The sequence below is a fragment of the Silene latifolia genome, chromosome Y (assembly GCF_048544455.1).
Source record: "Silene latifolia isolate original U9 population chromosome Y, ASM4854445v1, whole genome shotgun sequence".
Classification (NCBI taxonomy): domain Eukaryota; kingdom Viridiplantae; phylum Streptophyta; class Magnoliopsida; order Caryophyllales; family Caryophyllaceae; genus Silene; species Silene latifolia.
Genome location: NC_133538.1, coordinates 383,756,258 through 383,778,136, shown reverse-complemented (window position 1 = coordinate 383,778,136; position 21,879 = coordinate 383,756,258). Strand labels below are relative to the sequence as shown.

At 38.0% G+C, this 21,879-nt stretch overlaps 4 non-coding genes across 4 annotated transcripts; all 4 read right to left on the bottom strand.

Annotated features, from left to right (window-relative positions):
• Positions 1 to 7,426: 7,426 nt before the first annotated feature.
• On the bottom strand, positions 7,427 to 7,532 carry LOC141636103 (small nucleolar RNA R71). The gene has a single exon (XR_012540739.1). It is a non-coding gene; the product is annotated as a small nucleolar RNA R71 (small nucleolar RNA).
• Positions 7,533 to 13,042: 5,510 nt separating this feature from the next.
• LOC141636008 (small nucleolar RNA R71) lies at positions 13,043 to 13,148 on the bottom strand. Its single transcript, XR_012540654.1, has one exon. It is a non-coding gene; the product is annotated as a small nucleolar RNA R71 (small nucleolar RNA).
• A 6,129-nt stretch (positions 13,149 to 19,277) lies between these two features.
• LOC141636493 (small nucleolar RNA R71) lies at positions 19,278 to 19,383 on the bottom strand. The gene has a single exon (XR_012541099.1). It is a non-coding gene; the product is annotated as a small nucleolar RNA R71 (small nucleolar RNA).
• A 1,972-nt stretch (positions 19,384 to 21,355) lies between these two features.
• LOC141636492 (small nucleolar RNA R71) lies at positions 21,356 to 21,461 on the bottom strand. The gene has a single exon (XR_012541098.1). It is a non-coding gene; the product is annotated as a small nucleolar RNA R71 (small nucleolar RNA).
• Positions 21,462 to 21,879: the final 418 nt, after the last annotated feature.

The following is a 21,879-nucleotide window of genomic DNA, read 5'->3' as shown; positions in this document are numbered from 1 at the left end:
AAAATCCTCTTCTCTTGACCGAAATACAAGAGAACAAAAACACTATTTTGTGTCTAAATTTTAAGTAAGTTTAGTATTATTACTAGTTCATAATAATATTAGTTATTCAGGGTGTTCCTTGGGTATAAGTTTTTGGGAGAGGTTCTAATTTGAACCTTTGTTCATCCATTGTTGGAAAGCTCAAGAACTAACAAGTAGGAGATCTTGTTGGTGCCCAAAATCCGAAACACCAATGTAAGAAGTGACGATTTCTTCTCTACCTTGTTTTATGTTTGCATGCATAAGATCTTGTATTTATTTTATGACCAAATAAATTAATTCATATATGAATATGTATACTAATGAGATTAATGAATCCCAACATAGCTAACCCAAAATAATAGTACAATCGCACCAAACTCAAGAAATCTAAACTCTGGTGCAGTCAACCATTTTTAATTTGAGTTAAAATAGTAAATGACCTTCTAAAATCTTGAAATTTTGTGGTAAATTTGTTAGGATAGTAAACTCTAACTGTGCTAAATTTGGTGATTTTTAAGGACTTCTAAGTATTTTAAACAATTACTTAAAGACTGATACTCTGACAGGTTTCCTGAAAATGACTGAAATGGAGTGTGAACAAGATAGAACCCTTCCCAAAGCACTTAGCTAATGAGATATGGGTGTGAATCAGGAACCCAGCACACATAAAAGGTTCAAACCTCACCAACCCAACAATAAGCAAAGGTTAATCTCTAGCACACAGCCAAAAGAGTTGTTTCAGAAACAAAGGTTTCAGAAATCTGATAATTTGGTTAAACTTAGTATGTCTTTCTCATTACTGTTGCTTGGCTTATATAGGCCAAGTAAAATAGGTTTCAAATGTTCACAAGGGATCATACAATGGTTCAGATTGACCCTTGATAACATACAAGAATAATAGCTAAAGTTTTTGGAATATACTTCACAAATAGACAAACTGATAAAGTAATGAAGCAAAAAGCAAGTTCAGGCTTTTGTTGGCTTGTGGAGGCTAAAGCAGGAGCATTAAAAAGCCTTGACTTGGCTTGAGCTCTTATCTGGTGAGTCACACAAGAGGACTCCCTCATATAACACCCAAAGTTTGCATCCAAATAAGAGCTGGGACCCTGCTATAAACCTTGAGCCACAGGTTCTTCTGAAATTGCTAATGTTATTCATTGTTCTGATTCCTGGACTTAATTGATGCTCGAAATGATAATTAAATATTTAAGGACCTTTTGTAGATAAGCCTACTCGATTCTGTACACTATTAATGGACTGATAGATGCTGGACTTAATTGTAGCTTGGAATTGGAACTGAGTCAGACTGGAACCCCTGAATAGAAGACCTGGACCTAGCCCTGTTTGTGGTGTGTTGTTGAGAAGATGAGCTTGGGCTAGACTGATTTGTTGCTTTGGCCTTGAACATGGTTACATCTGGGTCAGGGTCAGGGTAATGTGACTGAGCTTCTGCTCCAACCTCTTCTTCTTGATTTGGATTTGGCCTCAAATCCTCACCATCAGCTTCTTCATCAGAACCCTCATGATCTGAATGCAACACAAAGGGTCTTGGCTTCATATAATGGTTCCAATGGTTCAGGGCTCTGACAATAGCATAAAACTCTTTATAATAAGTAGAGTAATTAAGTTTTGCCCCATTTAATTTCTCACTAAAGTAGGCCACATGCTTTTGCCCTTGCATCAATACAGCACTAATCCCTACCCCACTGGCATCACAATTTACTTTAAACAATCTATTAAAATCTGGTAAAATCAAAATAGGTGAGTTCCGCCGCAGTTTCTTAACTTCTTCATAGGAGTTCTGGGCTCTTTCACTCCACTTCAATTCTCCTTTCTTCATGCACTCAGTGTCTCGTGCTATGACTGAACTGAATCCTTGAATGAATATCCTACAAAATAAAGCCAAGCCAAGGAAAATCCTAACCTTAGTGATGTTATTAGGGGCTGGTCAAGTTTTAATTGCTTCAATTTTTTAGGGATGAACAACTATCCCCTCATCAGATATCACAAATCCAAGAAACTGGACTTCAGATTACATGAATAAACACTTCTCCATCTTCCCATACAGCTTGTTTACTCTAAGTATCTCAAATAGTTGCTGCACGTGCCTTAGGTGCTCATCCTTGGATAAACTATAAACCAGGATATCATCAAAGTAAACCACAATGAATTTTCCCGAGTAGGGTCTCAACACTTCAGCCATCAGCCTCATGAAGGTGCTTAGTGCATTGGACAACCCAAATGGCATGACCAGCCATTCATAGAGCCCAAACTTGGTCTTGAAGGTTGTCTTCCACTCATCTCCCTCCTTAATCATGACTTGGTGGTAGCCTTGCCTTAGGTTAATCATAGAGAAGACTTTGGCCCCACTAAGCTCATCAAGAATATCATCAAGCCTTAGGATAGGGAACTTGTACTTGACAGTAATATTGTTAATGGCCCCATTGTTAGTACACATCCTCCAGGTTCCATCTTTCTTTGGCACCAACAGTGTAGGCACTGTACAAGGACTTAGGGACTCCCTCACAAAGCCCATGCTCATCAACTCCCCAACCTTCTTTTGCAATTCTTGGGTTGCCCTTAGATCATTTATGTAAGCTGCTTTATTGGGTAAGATAGCTCCTGGGATGCGATCAATGTGATGCTCTATCGCTATGAGTGGTGGAAATCCACTAGGCAACTCAGCAGGAAACACATCTCTATAATTCTTCAGCAGTTTCTTAATCTTAGCAGGCAAAGAAAGCCCTGCTTCTTCTGTTATTTCCTTAGCAAGGAGGATTAGAATGGTCTCCCTGCTGTTTAGTTTCTGAACCACGTCATGATCAAGACTTTCTTAGAAGGCTCAACAAGACTGGGTGGTGCAGTATACTTCAAGGCTGGTGGCAATGGTGTCAGAGTAATTTTCTTCTTCCCCAGCTTGAATGAATAAGTGTTCTCCCTTCCCTGATATACACAGTCTCTATCAAACTCCCATGGCCTCCCAAGCAACAATGACAGGCATCCATTGATAGCACATCACACATGACATCATTTGAATAATCTTTCCCAATGGAGAAGGGAACCAGGCACTGCTTATCAACCCTGACTTCAGTTCCTTTGTTCAACCACCTCAGTTTATAGGATTAAGGGTGGTTCTGTGTAGGCAGGCTTAGCTTTTCAATCAGAGTCTTAGAGGCAACATTGGTGCAGCTACCCTCATCAATTATTAAATTACAAACCCTTTCTTTGATGGTACACCTGGTTCTAAAGATCTGCTGCCTTTTATCGAACTCAAGTGGCTGTGGTTTTGAATGCATGACTCTCAAAGTAAGCAGATTTAAGCCTAAGTCAGGCATCACCACCATCTCAGTTTCTTCAACCTCATTAACTATCTCAGTTTTAGTCTCCTCTTCATTGTCACAGACCAAGATTTCATCATCACCGCACTGTACCACTTCAAGAGTACTCAGGCTTCTTTTAGTGGGACACTCTTTGGCAAAGTGACCATATCCCTAACATTGGAAACATTTATTCATGGGAATGGTTTTCCTTTGACCAAAATCTGTGGCTTTCCCTTTGTCAACAACAGATGGTTTGGTAGTTGTGATAGGCCCCCCAATTTTAATCCCTGTTAGTGGTCTATAAAATGAAGGTTTGCTAGGTGTCTTGGTCACAATAGCTTTTCCCTTACCTAGTTTCTTAACCCTTAAGGCCAAATTAACAGCCTCAACTAATGACCAAACCTGTTGCATATTAACCCTACCAGCAATCTTAGGATCCAAACCCTCAATAAAACTAGCAATCTTTTGCTCAGGCTTTTCATTAATTTCACATTGCAGGGTCAGCTGCTCAAAGTTCCTAAGGTAGGTCTCAACAGATTGTTGTTCTTGTTTCAACTGAGTCAGCTTAATGGAGATATCCTGAGTGTAATCCTTGGCTATGAATTTTTCTTTTAATTTCTTTTTCAATTTAAGCCATGACTTTATATGTTCTTTACCATCTCTAAGTCTCTGGTGTTTCATGTTCTCATACCAAAGAGATGCATATCTTTTGAGTTTTAGAATGGCAACCTTAAAAGTCTTTCTACATGTCTACCATTTAAACTCAAAGAACCTTTCTATAGATCTAAGCCAGTTTAAAAGATCCCCAGGATTCAAACTACCATGAAAGTCAAGGATATCTACCTTTACATCTTTGTCTTTGGCCATGTAGATGCCCTCATCCATCACGGATTCATCTGACTCAGAAAGGAGTTCTTCATCCATATTCTGTTGTTGCTGTTGAACCCTTCCTGCTCCAATGAAGCCTTTACCCCTGCCTCTGCCTTTGTTGGGTGGTGGCCTTCCTCCAGGAGGGTTTGGTGTGTTCTCCATTAGAGTGTTTAATGCATTCACCATGATGTTAACAGTTCCTGTAAGTTGATCCACTTTTGTTTCTATTCCTACTAACCTCTCTTCACTCTTGAACTCCTACTAACCTCTCTTCACTAAAACAAGATGGAATTGTGTTAAACCTAGCCCTGGTTATCACTTTGGACTATAATTAAGGGTATAGTTAACCCAAAATAATAGTACAATCACACCAAACTTAGGAAATCTAAACTCTGGTGCAGTCAAACTTTTAATTTGAGTAAAAATAGTAAATGCCCTTCTAAAATATTAAAATTTTGTGGTAAATTTTTTAGGACAGTGAACTCTAGCTCTGCTAAATTTGGTGATTTTTAAGGACTTCTAAGTATTTTAAACAATTACTTAAAGACTGATACTCTGACAGGTTTCCTGAAATTGACTGAAATGGATTGTGAACAAGATAGAACCCTTTTCAAAGCAGTAAGCCAATGAGATAGGGGAATAAATCAGGATCCCAGCACATAAAAAAGGTTTAAGCTTCACTAACCCAGAACTAAGCAAAGGTTAATCTCCAGCAAACAACCAAGAGAGTTGTTTCAGAAACAAAGGTTTTAGAAATTTGATAATTTGGTTAAACTTAGTCTGTCTTTCTCATTGCTGCTGCTTGGATTATATAAGCCAAGTAAAATAGGTACAAACGGTCAAAAAAGATCATTCAATGGTTCAGATTGGCCCTTATTACCATACAAGAATAACAGCTAAAGTTTATGAAAAATACTTCACAAATAGACAAACTGATAAAGTAATAAAGCAAAAAGCAAGTTCAGGCTTTTGTTGGCTTGTGGAGGCTGAAGCAGGAGCATTAAAAAGCCTTGGCTTGGCCTGAGCTCTTGTTTGGTGAGTCAGACAAGAGGAGTCTCTCATATAACACCCAAAGTTTGCATCCAACCAAGAGCTGGGACCCTACTGTAAAACTTGAACCACAGGTTCTTCTGAAATTGCTAATGTTGTTCCTTGTTCTGATTCCTGGACTTAATTGATGCTGGAAATGATAACTAAATACTTAAGGACCTTTTGTAGATAGGCCTGCTTGATTATGTACACTAGGAATGGACTGATCGATGCCGGATTTAATCGTAGCTTGGAAATGGAACTGAGTCAGACTGGAAGCCCTGGATAGAAGACCTGGACCTAGCCCTGTTTGTGAGAAACTGAGCTTGGGTTTGCCTGATTTGTTGCCTTGGCCTGGGACTTGGTTATAGCTGGGTGAGGGTCAGGGTAATGTGACTCAGCTCCTGCTCTAGGTAGGTTGGCAACTCTCATGTTATGTATTGGGTGAAGGAAGGAAAGAAAGAAGGAAGACATGCTTGCTTATTATGTTAGTCTTTAGGGAAAATTACACCAAGTCTTTCTCACATATTGATTTCTTGCACTCTAAGTGTTTGTCAAATTGTCACAATAGTAAAAGTCTACACCTTTAGTATTCTTATGCTACTTTCAACCAATCCCCTTCATTTTATTTCTTTCACTCATGGAAATTCAATTCCCACCAACAATGGCAAATGACACAAGGATCATTAGTCATAGTTTTTAATTTGTTATTAGCATCTTGGTTAGTAGTTGTTTAATTGTCTAAAAATCGAGTCTTTAGTCTTAATCACCTGACCTTGGGTTCAACCCTTACTTGCACTATATTCCTATTCTTTTAATTAGAAGTTATGAGAGTCAATTTAAGGTTATAAATTGTAAATTTGATAGGGTAATTAGTACATTAACGACACCTAATTATTTTGCTATCAAATTTTATCGTCGTTGCCGGGGAAGGGCAACATAGCTAAAGCTTGTTTTGCATAATTAATCCTTCTTTATCTCACTTTTACTTTTGTCAATTAAGTGGTAGTTCGAATAAATCTTGTTTACTGTGAAGTGAAGTTTATGCCTAATAATCAAGAAGGCCATCTTGATCAAGAAGTTAACCCAAGTCCAAGAAGTTCGTTCGATTGGTTATTCACTAGCCCATTTTACCAAAGACCTGAAAGAAGAGGGGAGGGGGGGTGAGGAAAGTGAGTAACCAAAGCTAATTTAGGTTTCACCCTTGGAAGTTTGATTCCCACCAACAATGCCGAATAACACAAGGACCATTAGTCATTAGTTTTTAATTTGTTAGTAATATCTTGATTAGTAGTTGTTTAATTCTCTAAATATCGAGTCTTTAGTCTTAAGCACCTTCCCTTGGGTTCGACCCTTACTTGCACTATATTCCTATTATTTTAATTAGAAGTTAGTAGAGTCAAGTTAAGGTTATAATTTTTTAATTTGATAGGGTAATAAGTACATTGACGACACCTAATTATTTTTCTATCAAATTTTGTCGTTGTTGTCGGGGAAGGGCAACATAGCTAAAGCTTGTTTTGCATAATTAATCCTCACTTATCTCACTTTTACTTGTGTCAATTAATTGGTAGTTCTAATGATTCTTGTTTAGTGTGAAGTGAAGTTTTTGCCTAATAATCAAGAAGGCCATCTTGATCAAGAAGTTAACCCAAGTCCAAGAAGTTTGTTCGATTGGTTATTCACTACCCCATTTTACCAAAGACCTGAAAGAAGAAGAAGGGGGGGGGGGGGGGGGGGGGAGGTAAGTGAGGAACCAGAGCTAATTTAGGTTTCACCCTTGGAAATTTGATTCCCACCAACAATAGCGAATGACACAAGGACCATTACAGAGTTAAAAGCAAGGAATGATGATGAGCAACGTCTTTGTATTGCCTACCCACCTATGGGAGCAAATGTAAATTTGAATTGAAAGGATTCTTCATCCATAACCTCCCCAAAATTTCATGGTCATGCTAGTAATGACCCAAAACGCTATCTTTTGGAGTTTCACATGATGTGCGCTAGGGGGGGGGGGGGACCAAATGGGGTCATGGAGGACCAATTCAAACTTAAAGCCTTTCCATTTTCCCTCCAAGACGCGGCAAAAGATTGGTTGTTCTACCTTGAGGCAAACTCCATTGCCACTTGGAAGGCCATGAAGTCGTCTTTTCTTAAGAAGTACTAACCGGATTCAAGGCACAATCATGCCAAGAAGGCCATTACAACCATTGAACAAGGGGTTGATGAAACCCTCTATGAGTATTGGGAGAGGTTTAAGATATTAGTACCTCAATGCCCTTACCATGATTTGAGTGGGGATGATTTGCTAGTCAACTTTTACCAAGGTTTGACTCGACAAGACCAAAGACTAGTGAATATTGCATCTACCGGTGGAGCTGTGGATAACAACTCCGTGGCGGAAGCCAATGAAATCATTAAGAGCCAATGAAGTCGAGTTTGTCTTAAGACAACAATTTTCAAATCCTCAACAAGGGTGTAACTTTCTTACCTAGAAAGATGGAGGATAGAAACGGGAAGAGAATGGCGCAAGACTTAACTAAAACCGTCAAGAAACGAAGGATTAATCTAAGGTTTAAGATTGAAGTTTAATGGAGTTTCATGGTTTTGTTTTTGTTGTTGATGTCGTACGAATTAAAGGAGCAAGGAGGCGCATGAAATTTGTTGTTTGATGGAAAAATGATTGTTTAAAGCTAATTTAGGTTTCACCCATGGAAATTCAATTCCCACAACAACAATGCAGGCAAATGACACAAGGACCATTAGTCATTAGTTTTTAATTTGTTATTAGCATCTTGGTTAGTAGCTGTTTAATTGTCTAAAAATCGAGTCTTTAGTCTTAAGCACCTTCCCTTGGGTTCAACCCTTACTTGCACTATATTCCTATTGTTTTAATTAGAAGTTAGTAGAGTCAAGTTAAGGTTATAAATTGTTAATTTTATAGGGTAATTAGAACATTAATGACACCTAATTATTTTGCTATCAAATTTTATTGTCGTTGCCGGGGACGGGCAACATAGCTATAGCTTGTTTTGCATAATTAATCCTTCTTTATCTCACTTTTACTTTTGTCAATTAAGTGGTAGTTCGAATGATTCTTGTTTACTGTGAAGTGAAGTTTATGCCTAATAATCAAGAAGGCCATCTTGATCAAGAAGTTAACCCAAGTCCAAGAAGTTCATTCGATTGGTTATTCACTAGCCCATTTTACCAAAGACCTGAAAGATGAGGGGAGGGGGTGAGGTAAGTGAGGAACCAAAGCTAATTTAGGTTTCACCCTTGGAAATTTGATTCCCACCAACAACGGCGAATGACACAAGGACCATTACAGAGTTAAAAGCAAGGAATGATGATGAGCAACCTCTTTGTATTGCCTACCCACCTATGGGAGCAAATGTAAATTTGAATTGAAAGGATTCTTCATTCATAGCCTCCCCAAAATTTCATTGTCATGCCAGTAATGACCCAAAACGCCATCTTTTGGAGTTTCACATGATGTGCGCTGGGGGGGCAAATGGGGTCATGGAGGACCAATTCAAACTTAAAGCCTTTCCATTTTCCCTCCAAGACGCGGCAAAAGATTTGTTGTTCTACCTTGAGGCAAACTCCATTGCCACTTGGAAGGCCATGAAGTCGTCTTTTCTTAAGAAGTACTATCCGGATTCAAGGCACAATCATGCCAAGAAGGCCATTACAACCGTTGAACAAGGGGTTGATGAAACCCTATATGAGTATTGGGAGAGGTTCAAGATATTAGTACCTCAATGCCCTTACCATGATTTGAGTGGGGATGATTTGCTAGTCATTTTTTACCAAGGTTTGACTCAACAAGACCAAAGACTGGTGAATATTGCATCTACCGGTGGAGCTGTGGATAACTACTCCGTGGCGGAAGCCAATGAAATCATTAAGAGCCAATGAAGTCGAGTTTGTCTTAAGACAACAATTTTCGAATCCTCCACAAAGGTGTAACTTTCTTACCTAGAAAGATGGACGATAGAAACGGGAAGAGAATGGTGCAAGAATTAACTAAAACCGTCAAGAAGCGAAGGATTAATCGAAGGTTTAATATTGAAGTTTAATGGAGTTTCATGGTTTTGTGTTTGTTGTTGATGTCGTACGAATTAAAGGATCAAGGAGGCGCATGAAATTTGTTGTTTGATGGAAAAATGATTGTTTAAAGCTAATTTAGGTTTCACCCATGGAAATTCAATTCAAACCAACAATGGCAAATGACACAAGGACCATTAGTCATTAGTTTTTAATTTGTTATTAGCATCTTGGTTAGTAGCTGTTTAATTGTCTAAAAATCGAGTCTTTAGTCTTAAGCACCTTCCCTTGGGTTCAACCCTTACTTGCACTATAATCCTATTGTTTTAATTAGAAGTTAGTCGAGTCAAGTTAAGGTTATAAATTGCTAATTTTATAGGGTAATTAGAACATTAGCGACACCTAATTATTTTGCTATCAAATTTTATCGTCGTTGCCGGGGAAGGGTAACATAGCTAAAGCTTGTTTTGCATAATTAATCCTTCTTTATCTCACTTTTACTTTTGTCAATTAAGTGGTAGTTCGAATGATTCTTGTTTACTGTGAAGTGAAGTTTATGCCTAATAATCAAGAAGGCCATCTTGATCAAGAAGTTAACCCAAGTCCAAGAAGTTCGTTCGATTGGTTATTCACTAGCCCATTTTACCAAAGACCTGAAAGAAGAGGGGAGGAGGTGAGGTAAGTGAGGAACCAAAGCTAATTTAGGTTTCACCCTTGGAAATTTGATTCCCACCAACAATGCCGAATGACACAAGGACAATTAGTCATTAGTTTTTAATTTGTTATTAATATCTTGATTATTAGTTGTTTAATTCTCTAAATATCGAGTCTTTAGTTTTAAGCACCTTCCCTTGGGTTCGACCCTTACGTGCACTATATTCATATTATTTTAATTAGAAGTTAGTAGAGTCAAGTTAAGGTTATAATTTTTTAATTTGATAGGGTAATAAGTACATTGACGACACCTAATTATTTTGCTATCAAATTTTGTCGTCGTTGTCGGGGAAGGGCAACATAGCTAAAGCTTGTTTTGCATAATTAATCCTCACTTATTTCACTTTTACTTGTGTCAATTAAGTGGTAGTTCTAATGATTCTTGTTTAGTGTGAAGTGAAGTTTATTCCTAATAATCAAGAAGGCCATCTTGATCAAGAAGTTAACACAAGTCCAAGAAGTTCGTTCGATTGGTTATTCACTAGCCCATTTTACCAAAGACCTGAAATAAGAAGGGGGGGGGGGGGGGGAGGGGAGATAAGTGAGGAACCAGAGCTAATTTAGGTTTCACCCTTGGAAATTTGATTCCCACCAACAATGGCGAATGACACAAGGACCATTAGAGAGTTAAAAGCAAGGAATGATGATGAGCAACCTCTTTGTATTTCCCACCCACCTATGGGAGCAAATGTAAATTTGAATTGAAAGGATTCTTCATCCATAACCTCCCCAAAATTTCATGGTCATGCCAGTAATGACCCAAAACACCATCTTTTGGAGTTTCACATGATGTGCGCTGGGGGGGGGGGGGACCAAATAGGGTCATGGAAGACCAATTCAAACTTAAAGCCTTTCCATTTTTCCTCCAAGACGCGGCAAAATATTGGTTGTTCTACCTTGAGGCAAACTCCATTGCCACTTGGGAGGCCCTGAAGTCGTCTTTTCTTAAGAAGTACTATCCGGATTCAAGGCACAATCATGCCAAGAAGGCCATTACAACCGTTGAACAATGGGTTGATGAAACCCTCTATGAGTATTGGGAGAGGTTCAAGATATTAGTACCTCAATGCCCTTACCATGATTTGAGTGGGGATGATTTGTTAGTCAACTTTTACCAAGGTTTGACTCAACAAGACCAAAGACTAGTGAATATTGCATCTACCGGTGGAGCTGTGGATAACTACTCCGTGGCGGAAGCCAATGAAATCATTAAGAGCTAATGAAGTCGAGTTTGTCTTAAGACAACAATTTTCGAATCCTCAACAAGGGTGTAACTTTCTTACCTAGAAAGATGGAGGATAGAAACGGGAAGAGAATGGCGCAAGAATTAACTAAAACCGTCAAGAAACGAAGGATTAATCTAAGGTTTAAGATTTAAGTTTAATGGAGTTTCATGGTTTTGTGTTTGTTGTTGATGTCGTATGAATTAAAGGACCAAGGAGGCACATGCAATTTGTTGTTTGATGGAAAAATGATTGTTTAAAGCTAATTTAGGTTTCACCCATGGAAATTCAATTCCCACCAACAATGGCAAATGACACAAGGACCATTAGTCATTAGTTTTTAATTTGTTATTAGCATCTTGGTTAGTAGCTGTTTAATCGTCTAAAAATCAAGTCTTTAGTCTTAAGCACCTTCCCTTGGGTTCAACCCTTACTTGCACTATATTCCTATTGTTTTAATTAGAAGTTAGTAGAGTCAAGTTAAGGTTATAAATTGTTAATTTGATAGGGTAATTAGAACATTAACGACACCTAATTATTTTGTTATCAAATTTTATCGTCGTTGCCGGGGAAGGCAACATAGCTAAAGCTTGTTTTGCATAATTAATCCTTCTTTATCTCACTTTTACTTTTGTCAATTAAGTGGTAGTTCGAATGATTCTTGTTTACTGTGAAGTGAAGTTTATGCTTAATAATCAAGAAGGCCATCTTGATCAAGAAGATAACCCAAGTCCAAGAAGTTCGTTCGATTGGTTATTCACTAGCCCATTTTAACAAAGACCTGAAAGAAGAGGGTAGGGGGTGAGGTAAGTGAGGAACCAAAGCTAATTTAGGTTTCACCCTTGGAAATTTGATTCCCACCAACAATGCCAAATGACACAAGGACCATTAGTCATTAGTTTTTAATTTGTTATTAATATCTTGATTATTAGTTGTTTAATTCTCTAAATATCGAGTCTTTAGTCTTAAGCACCTTCCCTTGGGTTCGACCCTTACTTGCACTATATTCCTATTATTTTAATTAGAAGTTAGTAGAGTCATGTTAAGGTTATAATTTTTTAATTTGATAGGGTAATAAGTACATTGACGACACCTAATTATTTTGCTATCAAATTTTGTCGTCGTTGTCGGGGAAGGGCAACATAGCTAAAGTTTGTTTTGCATAATTAATCCTCACTTATCTCACTTTTACTTATGTCAATTAAGTGGTAGTTCTAATGATTCTTGTTTAGTGTGAAGTGAAGTTTATGCCTAATAATCAAGAAGGCCATCTTGAGCAAGAAGTTAACCCAAGTCCAAGAAGTTCGTTCGATTGGTTATTCACTAGCCCATTTTACCAAATACCTGAAAGAAGAAGAGGGGGGGGGGGGGAGGTAAGTGAGGAGCAAGAGCTAATTTAGGTTTCACCCTTGGAAATTTGATTCCCACCAACAATGGCGAATGACACAACGACCATTAGAGAGTTAAAAGCAAGGAATGATGATGAGCAACCTCTTTGTATTGCCTACCCACCTATGGGAGCAAATGTAAATTTGAATTGAAAGGATTCTTCATCCATAACCTCCCCAAAATTTCATGGTCATGCCGGTAATGACCCAAAACGCCATCTTTTGGAGTTTCAAATGATGTGCGCTGGGGGGGGGGGGGGACCAAATGGTGTCATGGAGGACCAATTCAAACTTAAAGTCTTTCCATTTTCCCTCCAAGACGCGGCAAAAGATTGGTTGTTCTACCTTGAGGCAAACTCCATTGCCACTTAGAAGGCCATGAAGTCGTCTTTTCTTAAGAAGTACTATCCGGATTCAAGGCACAATCATGCCAAGAAGGCCATTACAACCGTTGAACAAGGGGTTGATGAAACCCTCTATGAGTATTGGGAGAGGTTCAAGATATTAGTACCTCAATGCCCTTACCATGATTTGAGTGGGGATGATTTGCTAGTCAACTTTTACCAAGGTTTGACTCAACAAGACCAAAGACTAGTGAATATTACATCTACCGGTGGAGCTGTGGCGGATAACTACTCCGTGGCGGAAGCTAATGAAATTATTGAGAGCAAATGAAATCGAGTTTGTCTTAAGACAATAACTTTCGAATCCTCTACAAGGGTGTAACTTTCTTACCTAAAAAGATGGAGGATAGAAACGGGAAAAGAATGGCGCAAGAATTAACTAAAACCGTCAAGAAACGAAGGATTAATCTAAGGTTTAAGATGGAAGTTTAATTGAGTTTCATGGTTTTGTGTTTGTTGTTGATGTCGTACGAATTAAAGGAGCAAGGAGGCGCATGAAATTTGTTGTTTGATGGAAAAATGATATTTTAAAGCTAATTTAGGTTTCACCCATGGAAATTCAATTCCCACCAACAATGGGAAATGACACAAGGACCATTAGTCATTAGTTTTTAATTTGTTATTAGCATCTTGGTTAGTAGCTGTTTAATTGTCTAAAAATCGAGTCTTTAGTCTTAAGCACCTTCCCTTGGTTTCAACCCTTACTTGCACTATATTCCTAATGTTTTAATTAGAAGTTAGTAGAGTCAAGTTAAGGTTATAAATTGTTAATTTGATAGGGTAATTAGTACATTAACGACACCTAATTATTTTGCTATCAAATTTTATCGTCGTTGCCGGGGAAGGGCAACATAGCTAAAACTTGTTTTGCATAATTAATCCTTCTTTATCTCACTTTTACTTTTGTAAATTAAGTGGTAGTTCGAATGATTCTTGTTTACTGTGAAGTGAAGTTTATGCCTAATAATCAAGAAGGCCATCTTGATCAAGAAGTTAACCCAAGTCCAAGAAGTTCGTTCGATTGGTTATTCACTAGCCCATTTTACCAAAGACCTGAAAGAAGAGGGGAGGGGGGGGGGGGGGTTGAGGTAAGTGAGGAACCAAAGCTAATTTAGGTTTCACCCTTGGAAATTTGATTCCCACCAACAATGTCAAATGACACAAGGACCATTAGTCATTAGTTTTTAATTTGTTATTAATATCTTGATTAGTAGTTGTTTAATTCTCTAAATATCGAGTCTTTAGTCTTAAGCACCTTCCCTTGGGTTCGACCCTTACTTGCACTATATTCCTATTATTTTAATTAGAAGTTAGTAGAGTCAAGTTAAGGTTATAATTTTTTAATTTGATAGGGTAATAAGTACATTGACGACACCTAATTATTTTGCTATCAAATTTTGTCGTCGTTGTCGGGGAAGGGCAACATAGATAAAGCTTGTTTTGCATAATTAATCCTCATTTATCTCACTTTTACTTGTGTCAATTTGGTGGTAGTTCTAATGATTCTTGTTTAGTGTGAAGTGAAGTTTATGCCTAATAATCAAGAAGGCCATCTTGATCAAGAAGTTAACCCAAGTCCAAGAAGTTAGTTCGATTGGTTATTCACTAGCCCATGTTACCAAATACCTGAAAGAAGAAGAAGGGGGGGGAGGTAAGTGAGGAGCCAGAGCTAATTTAGGTTTCACCCTTGGAAATTTGATTCCCACCAACAATGGCGAATGACATAAGGACCATTAGAGAGTTGAAAGCAAGGAATGATGATGAGCAACCTCTTTGTATTGCCTACCCACCTATGGGAGCAAATGTAAATTTGAATTGAAAGGACTCTTCATCCATAACCTCCCCAAAATTTCATGGTCATGCCGGTAATGACCCAAAACGACATCTTTTGGAGTTTCACATGATGTGCGCTTTGGGGGGGGGGGGGGGCAAATAGGGTCATGGAGGACCAATTCAAACTTAAAGTCTTTCCATTTTCCCTCCAAGACGCGACAAAATATTGGTTGTTCTACCTTGAGGCAAACTCTATTGCCACTTGGAAGGCCATGAAGTCGTCTTTTCTTAAGAAGTACTATCCGGATTCAAGGCACAATCATGCTAAGAAGGCCATTACAACCGTTGAATAAGGGGTTGATAAAACCCTCTATGAGTATTGGGAGAGGTTCAAGATATTAGTACCTCAATGCCCTTACCATGATTTGAGTGGGGATGATTTGCTAGTCAACTTTTACCAAGGTTTGACTCAACAAGACCAAAGACTAGTGAATATTGCATCTACCGGTGGAGTTGTGGATAACTACTCCGTGGCGGAAGCTAATGAAATCATTGAGAGCCAATGAAATCGAGTTTGTCTTAAGACAATAATTTTCGAATCCTCAACAAGGGTGTAACTTTCTTACCTAGAAAGATGGAGGATAGAAACGGGATGAGAATGGCGCAAGAATTAACTAAAACCGTCAAGAAACGAAGGATTAATCTAAGGTTTAAGATGGAAGTTTAATGGAGTTTTATGGTTTTGTGTTTGTTGTTGATGTAAATTTAATTAAAGGAGCAAGGAGGCGCATGAAATTTGTTGTTTGATGGAAAAATGATTGTTTAAAGCTAATTTAGGTTTCACCCATGGAAATTCAATTCCCACCAACAATGGCAAATGACACAAGGACCATTAGTCATTAGTTTTTAATTTGTTATTAGCATCTTGGTTAGTAGCTGTTTAATTGTCTAAAAATCGAGTCTTTAGTCTTAAGCACCTTCCCTTGGGTTCAACCCTTACTTGCACTATATTCCTATTGTTTTAATTAGAAGTTAGTAGAGTCAAGTTAAGGTTATAAATTGTTAATTTGATAGGGTAATTAGTACATTAACAACACCTAATTATTTTGCTATCAAATTTTATCGTCGTTCTTGGGGAAGAGCAACATAGCTAAAGCTTGTTTTACATAATTAATCCTTCTTTATCTCACTTTTACTTTTCTCAATTAAGTGGTAGTTCGAATGATTCTTGTTTCTTTGTGAATTGAAGTTTATGCCTAATAATCAAGAAGGCCATCTTGATCAAGAAGTTAACCCAAGTCCAAGAAGTTCGTTCGATTGGTTATTCACTAGCCCATTTTACCAAAGACACGAAAGAAGAAGAGGGAGAGGGGGGGTGAGGTAAGTGAGGAACCAAAGCTAATTTAGGTTTCACCCTTGGAAATTTGATTCCCACCAACAATGTCGAATGACACAAGGACCATTAGTCATTAGTTTTTAATTTTTTATTAATTTCTTGATTAGCAGTTGTTTAATTCTCTAAATATCGAGTCTTTAGTCTTAAGCACCTTCCCTTGGGTTCGACCCTTACTTTAACTATATTCCTATTATTTTAATTAGAAGTTAGTAGAGTCAAGTTAAGGTTATAATTTTTTAATTTGATAGGGTAATAAGTACATTGACGACACCTAATTATTTTGCTATCAAATTTTGTCGTCGTTGTCGGGGAAGGGCAACATAGATAAAGCTTGTTTTGCATAATTAATCCTCACTTATCTCACTTTTACTTGTGTCAATTAAGTGGTAGTTCTAATAATTCTTGTTTAGTGTGAAGTGAAGTTTATGCCTAATAATCAAGAAGGCCATCTTGATCAAGAAGTTAACCCAAGTCCAAGAAGTTCGTTCTATTGGTTATTCACTAGCCCATTTTACCAAATACCTGAAAGAAGAAGAGAGGGGGGAGGTAAGTGAGGAGCCAGAGCTAATTTAGGCTTCACCCTTGGAAATTTGATTCCCACCAACAATGGCGAATGACACAAGGACCATTAGAGAGTTAAAAGCAAGGAATGATGATGAGCAACCTCTTTGTATTGCCTACCCACCTATGGGAGCAAATGTAAATTTGAATTGAAAGGATTTTTCATCCATAACCTCCCCAAAATTTCATGGTCATGCCGGTAATGACCCAAAACGCCATCTTTTGGAGTTTCAAATGATGTCTTATTTGGGGGGGGCAAATAGGGTCATGGAGGACCAATTCAAAACTTAAAGTCTTTCCATTTTCCCTCCAAGACGCGACAAAATATTGGTTGTTCTACCTTGAGGCAAACTCTATTGCCACTTGGAAGGCCATGAAGTCGTCTTTTCTTAAGAAGTACTATCCGGATTCAAGGCACAATCATGCTAAGAAGGCCATTACAACCGTTGAATAAGGGGTTGATAAAACCCTCTATGAGTATTGGGAGAGGTTCAAGATATTAGTACCTCAATGCCCTTACCATGATTTGAGTGGGGATGATTTGCTAGTCAACTTTTACCAAGGTTTGACTCAACAAGACCAAAGACTAGTGAATATTGCATCTACCTGGGGTGGAGTGTGGATAACTACTCCGTGGCGGAAGCTAATGAAATCATTGAGAGCCAATGAAATCGAGTTTGTCTTAAGACAATAATTTTCGAATCCTCAACAAGGGTGTAACTTTCTTACCTAGAAAGATGGAGGATAGAAACGGGATGAGAATGGCGCAAGAATTAACTAAAACCGTCAAGAAACGAAGGATTAATCTAAGGTTTAAGATGGAAGTTTAATGGAGTTTTATGGTTTTGTGTTTGTTGTTGATGTAAATGCGAATTAAAGGAGCAAGGAGGCGCATGAAATTTGTTGTTTGATGGAAAAATGATTGTTTAAAGCTAATTTAGGTTTCACCCATGGAAATTCAATTCCCACCAACAATGGCAAATGACACAAGGACCATTAGTCATTAGTTTTTAATTTGTTATTAGCATCTTGGTTAGTAGCTGTTTAATTGTCTAAAAATCGAGTCTTTAGTCTTAAGCACCTTCCCTTGGGTTCAACCCTTATTTGCACTATATTCCTATTGTTTTAATTAGAAGTTAGTAGAGTCAAGTTAAGGTTATAAATTGTTAATTTGATAGGGTAATTAGTACATTAACAACACCTAATTATTTTGCTATCAAATTTTATCGTCGTTGTCGGGGAAGAGCAACATAGCTAAAGCTTGTTTTACATAATTAATCCTTCTTTATCTCACTTTTACTTTTCTCAATTAAGTGGTAGTTCGAATGATTCTTGTTTACTGTGAATTGAAGTTTATGCCTAATAATCAAGAAGGCCATCTTGATCAAGAAGTTAACCCAAGTCCAAGAAGTTCGTTCGATTGGTTATTCACTAGCCCATTTTACCAAAGCCCTGAAAGAAGAGGGGAGAGGGGGGGGGGGTGAGGTAAGTGAGGAACCAAAGCTAATTTAGGTTTCACCCTTGGAAATTTGATTCCCACCAACAATGTCGAATGACACAAGGACCATTAGTCATTAGTTTTTAATTTTTTATTAATTTCTTGATTAGCAGTTGTTTAATTCTCTAAATATCGAGTCTTTAGTCTTAAGCACCTTCCCTTGGGTTCGACCCTTACTTTAACTATATTCCTATTATTTTAATTAGAAGTTAGTAGAGTCAAGTTAAGGTTATAATTTTTTAATTTGATAGGGTAATAAGTACATTGACGACACCTAATTATTTTGCTATCAAATTTTGTCGTCGTTGTCGGGGAAGGGCAACATAGATAAAGCTTGTTTTGCATAATTAATCCTCACTTATCTCACTTTTACTTGTGTCAATTAAGTGGTAGTTCTAATAATTCTTGTTTAGTGTGAAGTGAAGTTTATGCCTAATAATCAAGAAGGCCATCTTGATCAAGAAGTTAACCCAAGTCCAAGAAGTTCGTTCTATTGGTTATTCACTAGCCCATTTTACCAAATACCTGAAAGAAGAAGAGAGGGGGGGGGGGGGGAGGTAAGTGAGGAGCCAGAGCTAATTTAGGCTTCACCCTTGGAAATTTGATTCCCACCAACAATGGCGAATGACACAAGGACCATTAGAGAGTTAAAAGCAAGGAATGATGATGAGCAACCTCTTTGTATTGCCTACCCACCTATGGTAGCAAATGTAAATTTGAATTGAAAGGATTTTTCATCCATAACCTCCCCAAAATTTCATGGTCATGCCGGTAATGACCCAAAACGACATCTTTTGGACGTGCGCTTGTGTTGGGGGAGGGGGGCAAATGACGTGCGCTTGTGTTGGGGGGGGGGGGGGGGGGGCAAATGGGGTCATGGAGGACCAATTCAAACTTAAAGTCTTTCCATTTTCCCTCCAAGACACGACAAAAGATTGGTTGTTCTACCTTGAGGCAAACTCTATTGCCACTTGGAAGGCCATGAAGTCGTCTTTTCTTAAAAAGTACTATCCGGATTCAAGGCACAATCATGCCAAGAAGGCCATTACAACCGTTGAATAAGGGGTTGATGAAACCCTCTATGAGTATTGGGAGAGGTTCAAGATATTAGTACCTCAATGCCCTTACCATGATTTGAGTGGGGATGATTTGCTAGTCAACTTTTACCAAGGTTTGACTCAACAAGACCAAAGACTAGTGAATATTGCATCTACCGGTGGAGCTGTGGATAACTACTCCGTGGCGGAAGCTAATGAAATCATTGAGAGCCAATGAAATCGAGTTTGTCTTAAGACAATAATTTTCGAATCCTCAACAAGGGTGTAACTTTCTTACCTAGAAAGATGGAGGATAGAAACGGGATGAGAATGGCGCAAGAATTAACTAAAACCGTCAAGAAACGAAGGATTAATCTAAGGTTTAAGATGGAAGTTTAATGGAGTTTCATGGTTTTGTGTTTGTTGTTGATGTCGTACGAATTAAAGGAGCAAGGAGGCGCATGAAATTTGTTGTTTGATGGAAAAATGATTGTTTAAAGCTAATTTAGGTTTCACCCATGGAAATTCAATTCCCACCAACAATGGCAAATGACACAAGGACCATTAGTCATTAGTTTTTAATTTGTTATTAGCATCTTGGTTAGTAGCTGTTTAATTGTCTAAAAATCGAGTCTTTAGTCTTAAGCACCTTCCCTTGGGTTCAACCCTTACTTGCACTATATTCCTATTGTTTTAATTAGAAGTTAGTTGAGTCAAGTTAAGGTTATAAATTGTTAATTTGATAGGGTAATTAGTACATTAACAACACCTAATTATTTTGCTATCAAATTTTATCGTCGTTGCCGGGGAAGAGCAACATAGCTAAAGCTTGTTTTACATAATTAATCCTTCTTTATCTCACTTTTACTTTTCTCAATTAAGTGGTAGTTCGAATGATTCTTGTTTACTGTGAATTGAAGTTTATGCCTAATAATCAAGAAGGCCATCTTGATCAAGAAGTTAACCCAAGTCCAAGAAGTTCGTTCGATTGGTTATTCACTAGCCCATTTTACCAAAGACCTGAAAGAAGAGGGGAGGGGGGGGGTGAGGTAAGTGAGGAACCAAAGCTAATTTAGGTTTCACCCTTGTAAATTTGATTCCCACCAACAATGTCGAATGACACAAGGACCATTAGTCATTAGTTTTTAATTTTTTATTAATTTCTTGATTAGTAGTTGTTTAATTCTCTAAATATCGAGTCTTTAGTCTTAAGCACCTTCCCTTGGGTTCGACCCTTACTTTAACTATATTCCTATTATTTTAATTAGAAGTTAGTAGAGTCAAGTTAAGGTTATAATTTTTTAATTTGATAGGGTAATAAGTACATTGACGACACCTAATTATTTTGCTATCAAATTTTGTCGTCGTTGTCGGGGAAGGGCAACATAGATAAAGCTTGTTTTGCATAATTAATCCTCACTTATCTCACTTTTACTTGTGTCAATTAAGTGGTAGTTCTAATAATTCTTGTTTAGTGTGAAGTGAAGTTTATGCCTAATAATCAAGAAGGCCATCTTGATCAAGAAGTTAACCCAAGTCCAAGAAGTTCGTTCTATTGGTTATTCACTAGCCCATTTTACCAAATACCTGAAAGAAGACGAGGGGGGGGGGGGGGGAGGGGGGGAGGGGAGGTAAGTGAGGAGCCAAGGCTAATTTAGGCTTCACCCTTGGAAATTTGATTCCCACCAACAATGGCAAATGACACAAGGACCATTAGAGAGTTAAAAGCAAGGAATGATGATGAGCAACCTCTTTGTATTGCCTACCCACCTATGGGAGCAAATGTAAATTTTAATTGAAAGGATTTTTCATCCATAACCTCCCCAAAATTTCATGGTCATGCCGGTAATGACCCAAAACGACATCTTTTGGAGTTTCACATGACGTGCGCTTGGGTTGGGGGGGGCAAATGGGGTCATGAAGGACCAATTCAAACTTAAAGTCTTTCCATTTTCCCTCCAAGACACAACAAAAGATTGGTTGTTCTACCTTGAGGCAAACTCTATTGCCACTTGGAAGGCCATGAAGTCGTCTTTTCTTAAAAAGTACTATCCGGATTCAAGGCACAATCATGCCAAGAAGGCCATTACAACCGTTGAATAAGGGGTTGATGAAACCCTCTATGAGTATTGGGAGAGGTTCAAGATATTAGTACCTCAATGCCCTTACCATGATTTGAGTGGGGATGATTTGCTAGTCAACTTTTACCAAGGTTTGACTCAACAAGACCAAAGACTAGTGAATATTGCATCTACCGGTGGAGCTGTGAATAACTACTCCGTGGCGGAAGCTAATGAAATCATTGAGAGCCAATGAAATCGAGTTTGTCTTAAGACAATAATTTTCGAATCCTCAATAAGGGTATAACTTTCTTACCTAGAAAGATGGAGGATAGAAACGGGAAGAGAATGGCGCAAGAATTAATTAAAACCGTCAAGAAACGAAGGATTAATCTAAGGTTTAAGATGGAAGTTTAATGGAGTTTCATGGTTTTGTGTTTGTTGTTGATGTCGTACGAATTAAAGGAGCAAGGAGGCGCATGAAATTTGTTGTTTGATGGAAAAATGATTGTTTAAAGCTAATTTAGGTTTCACC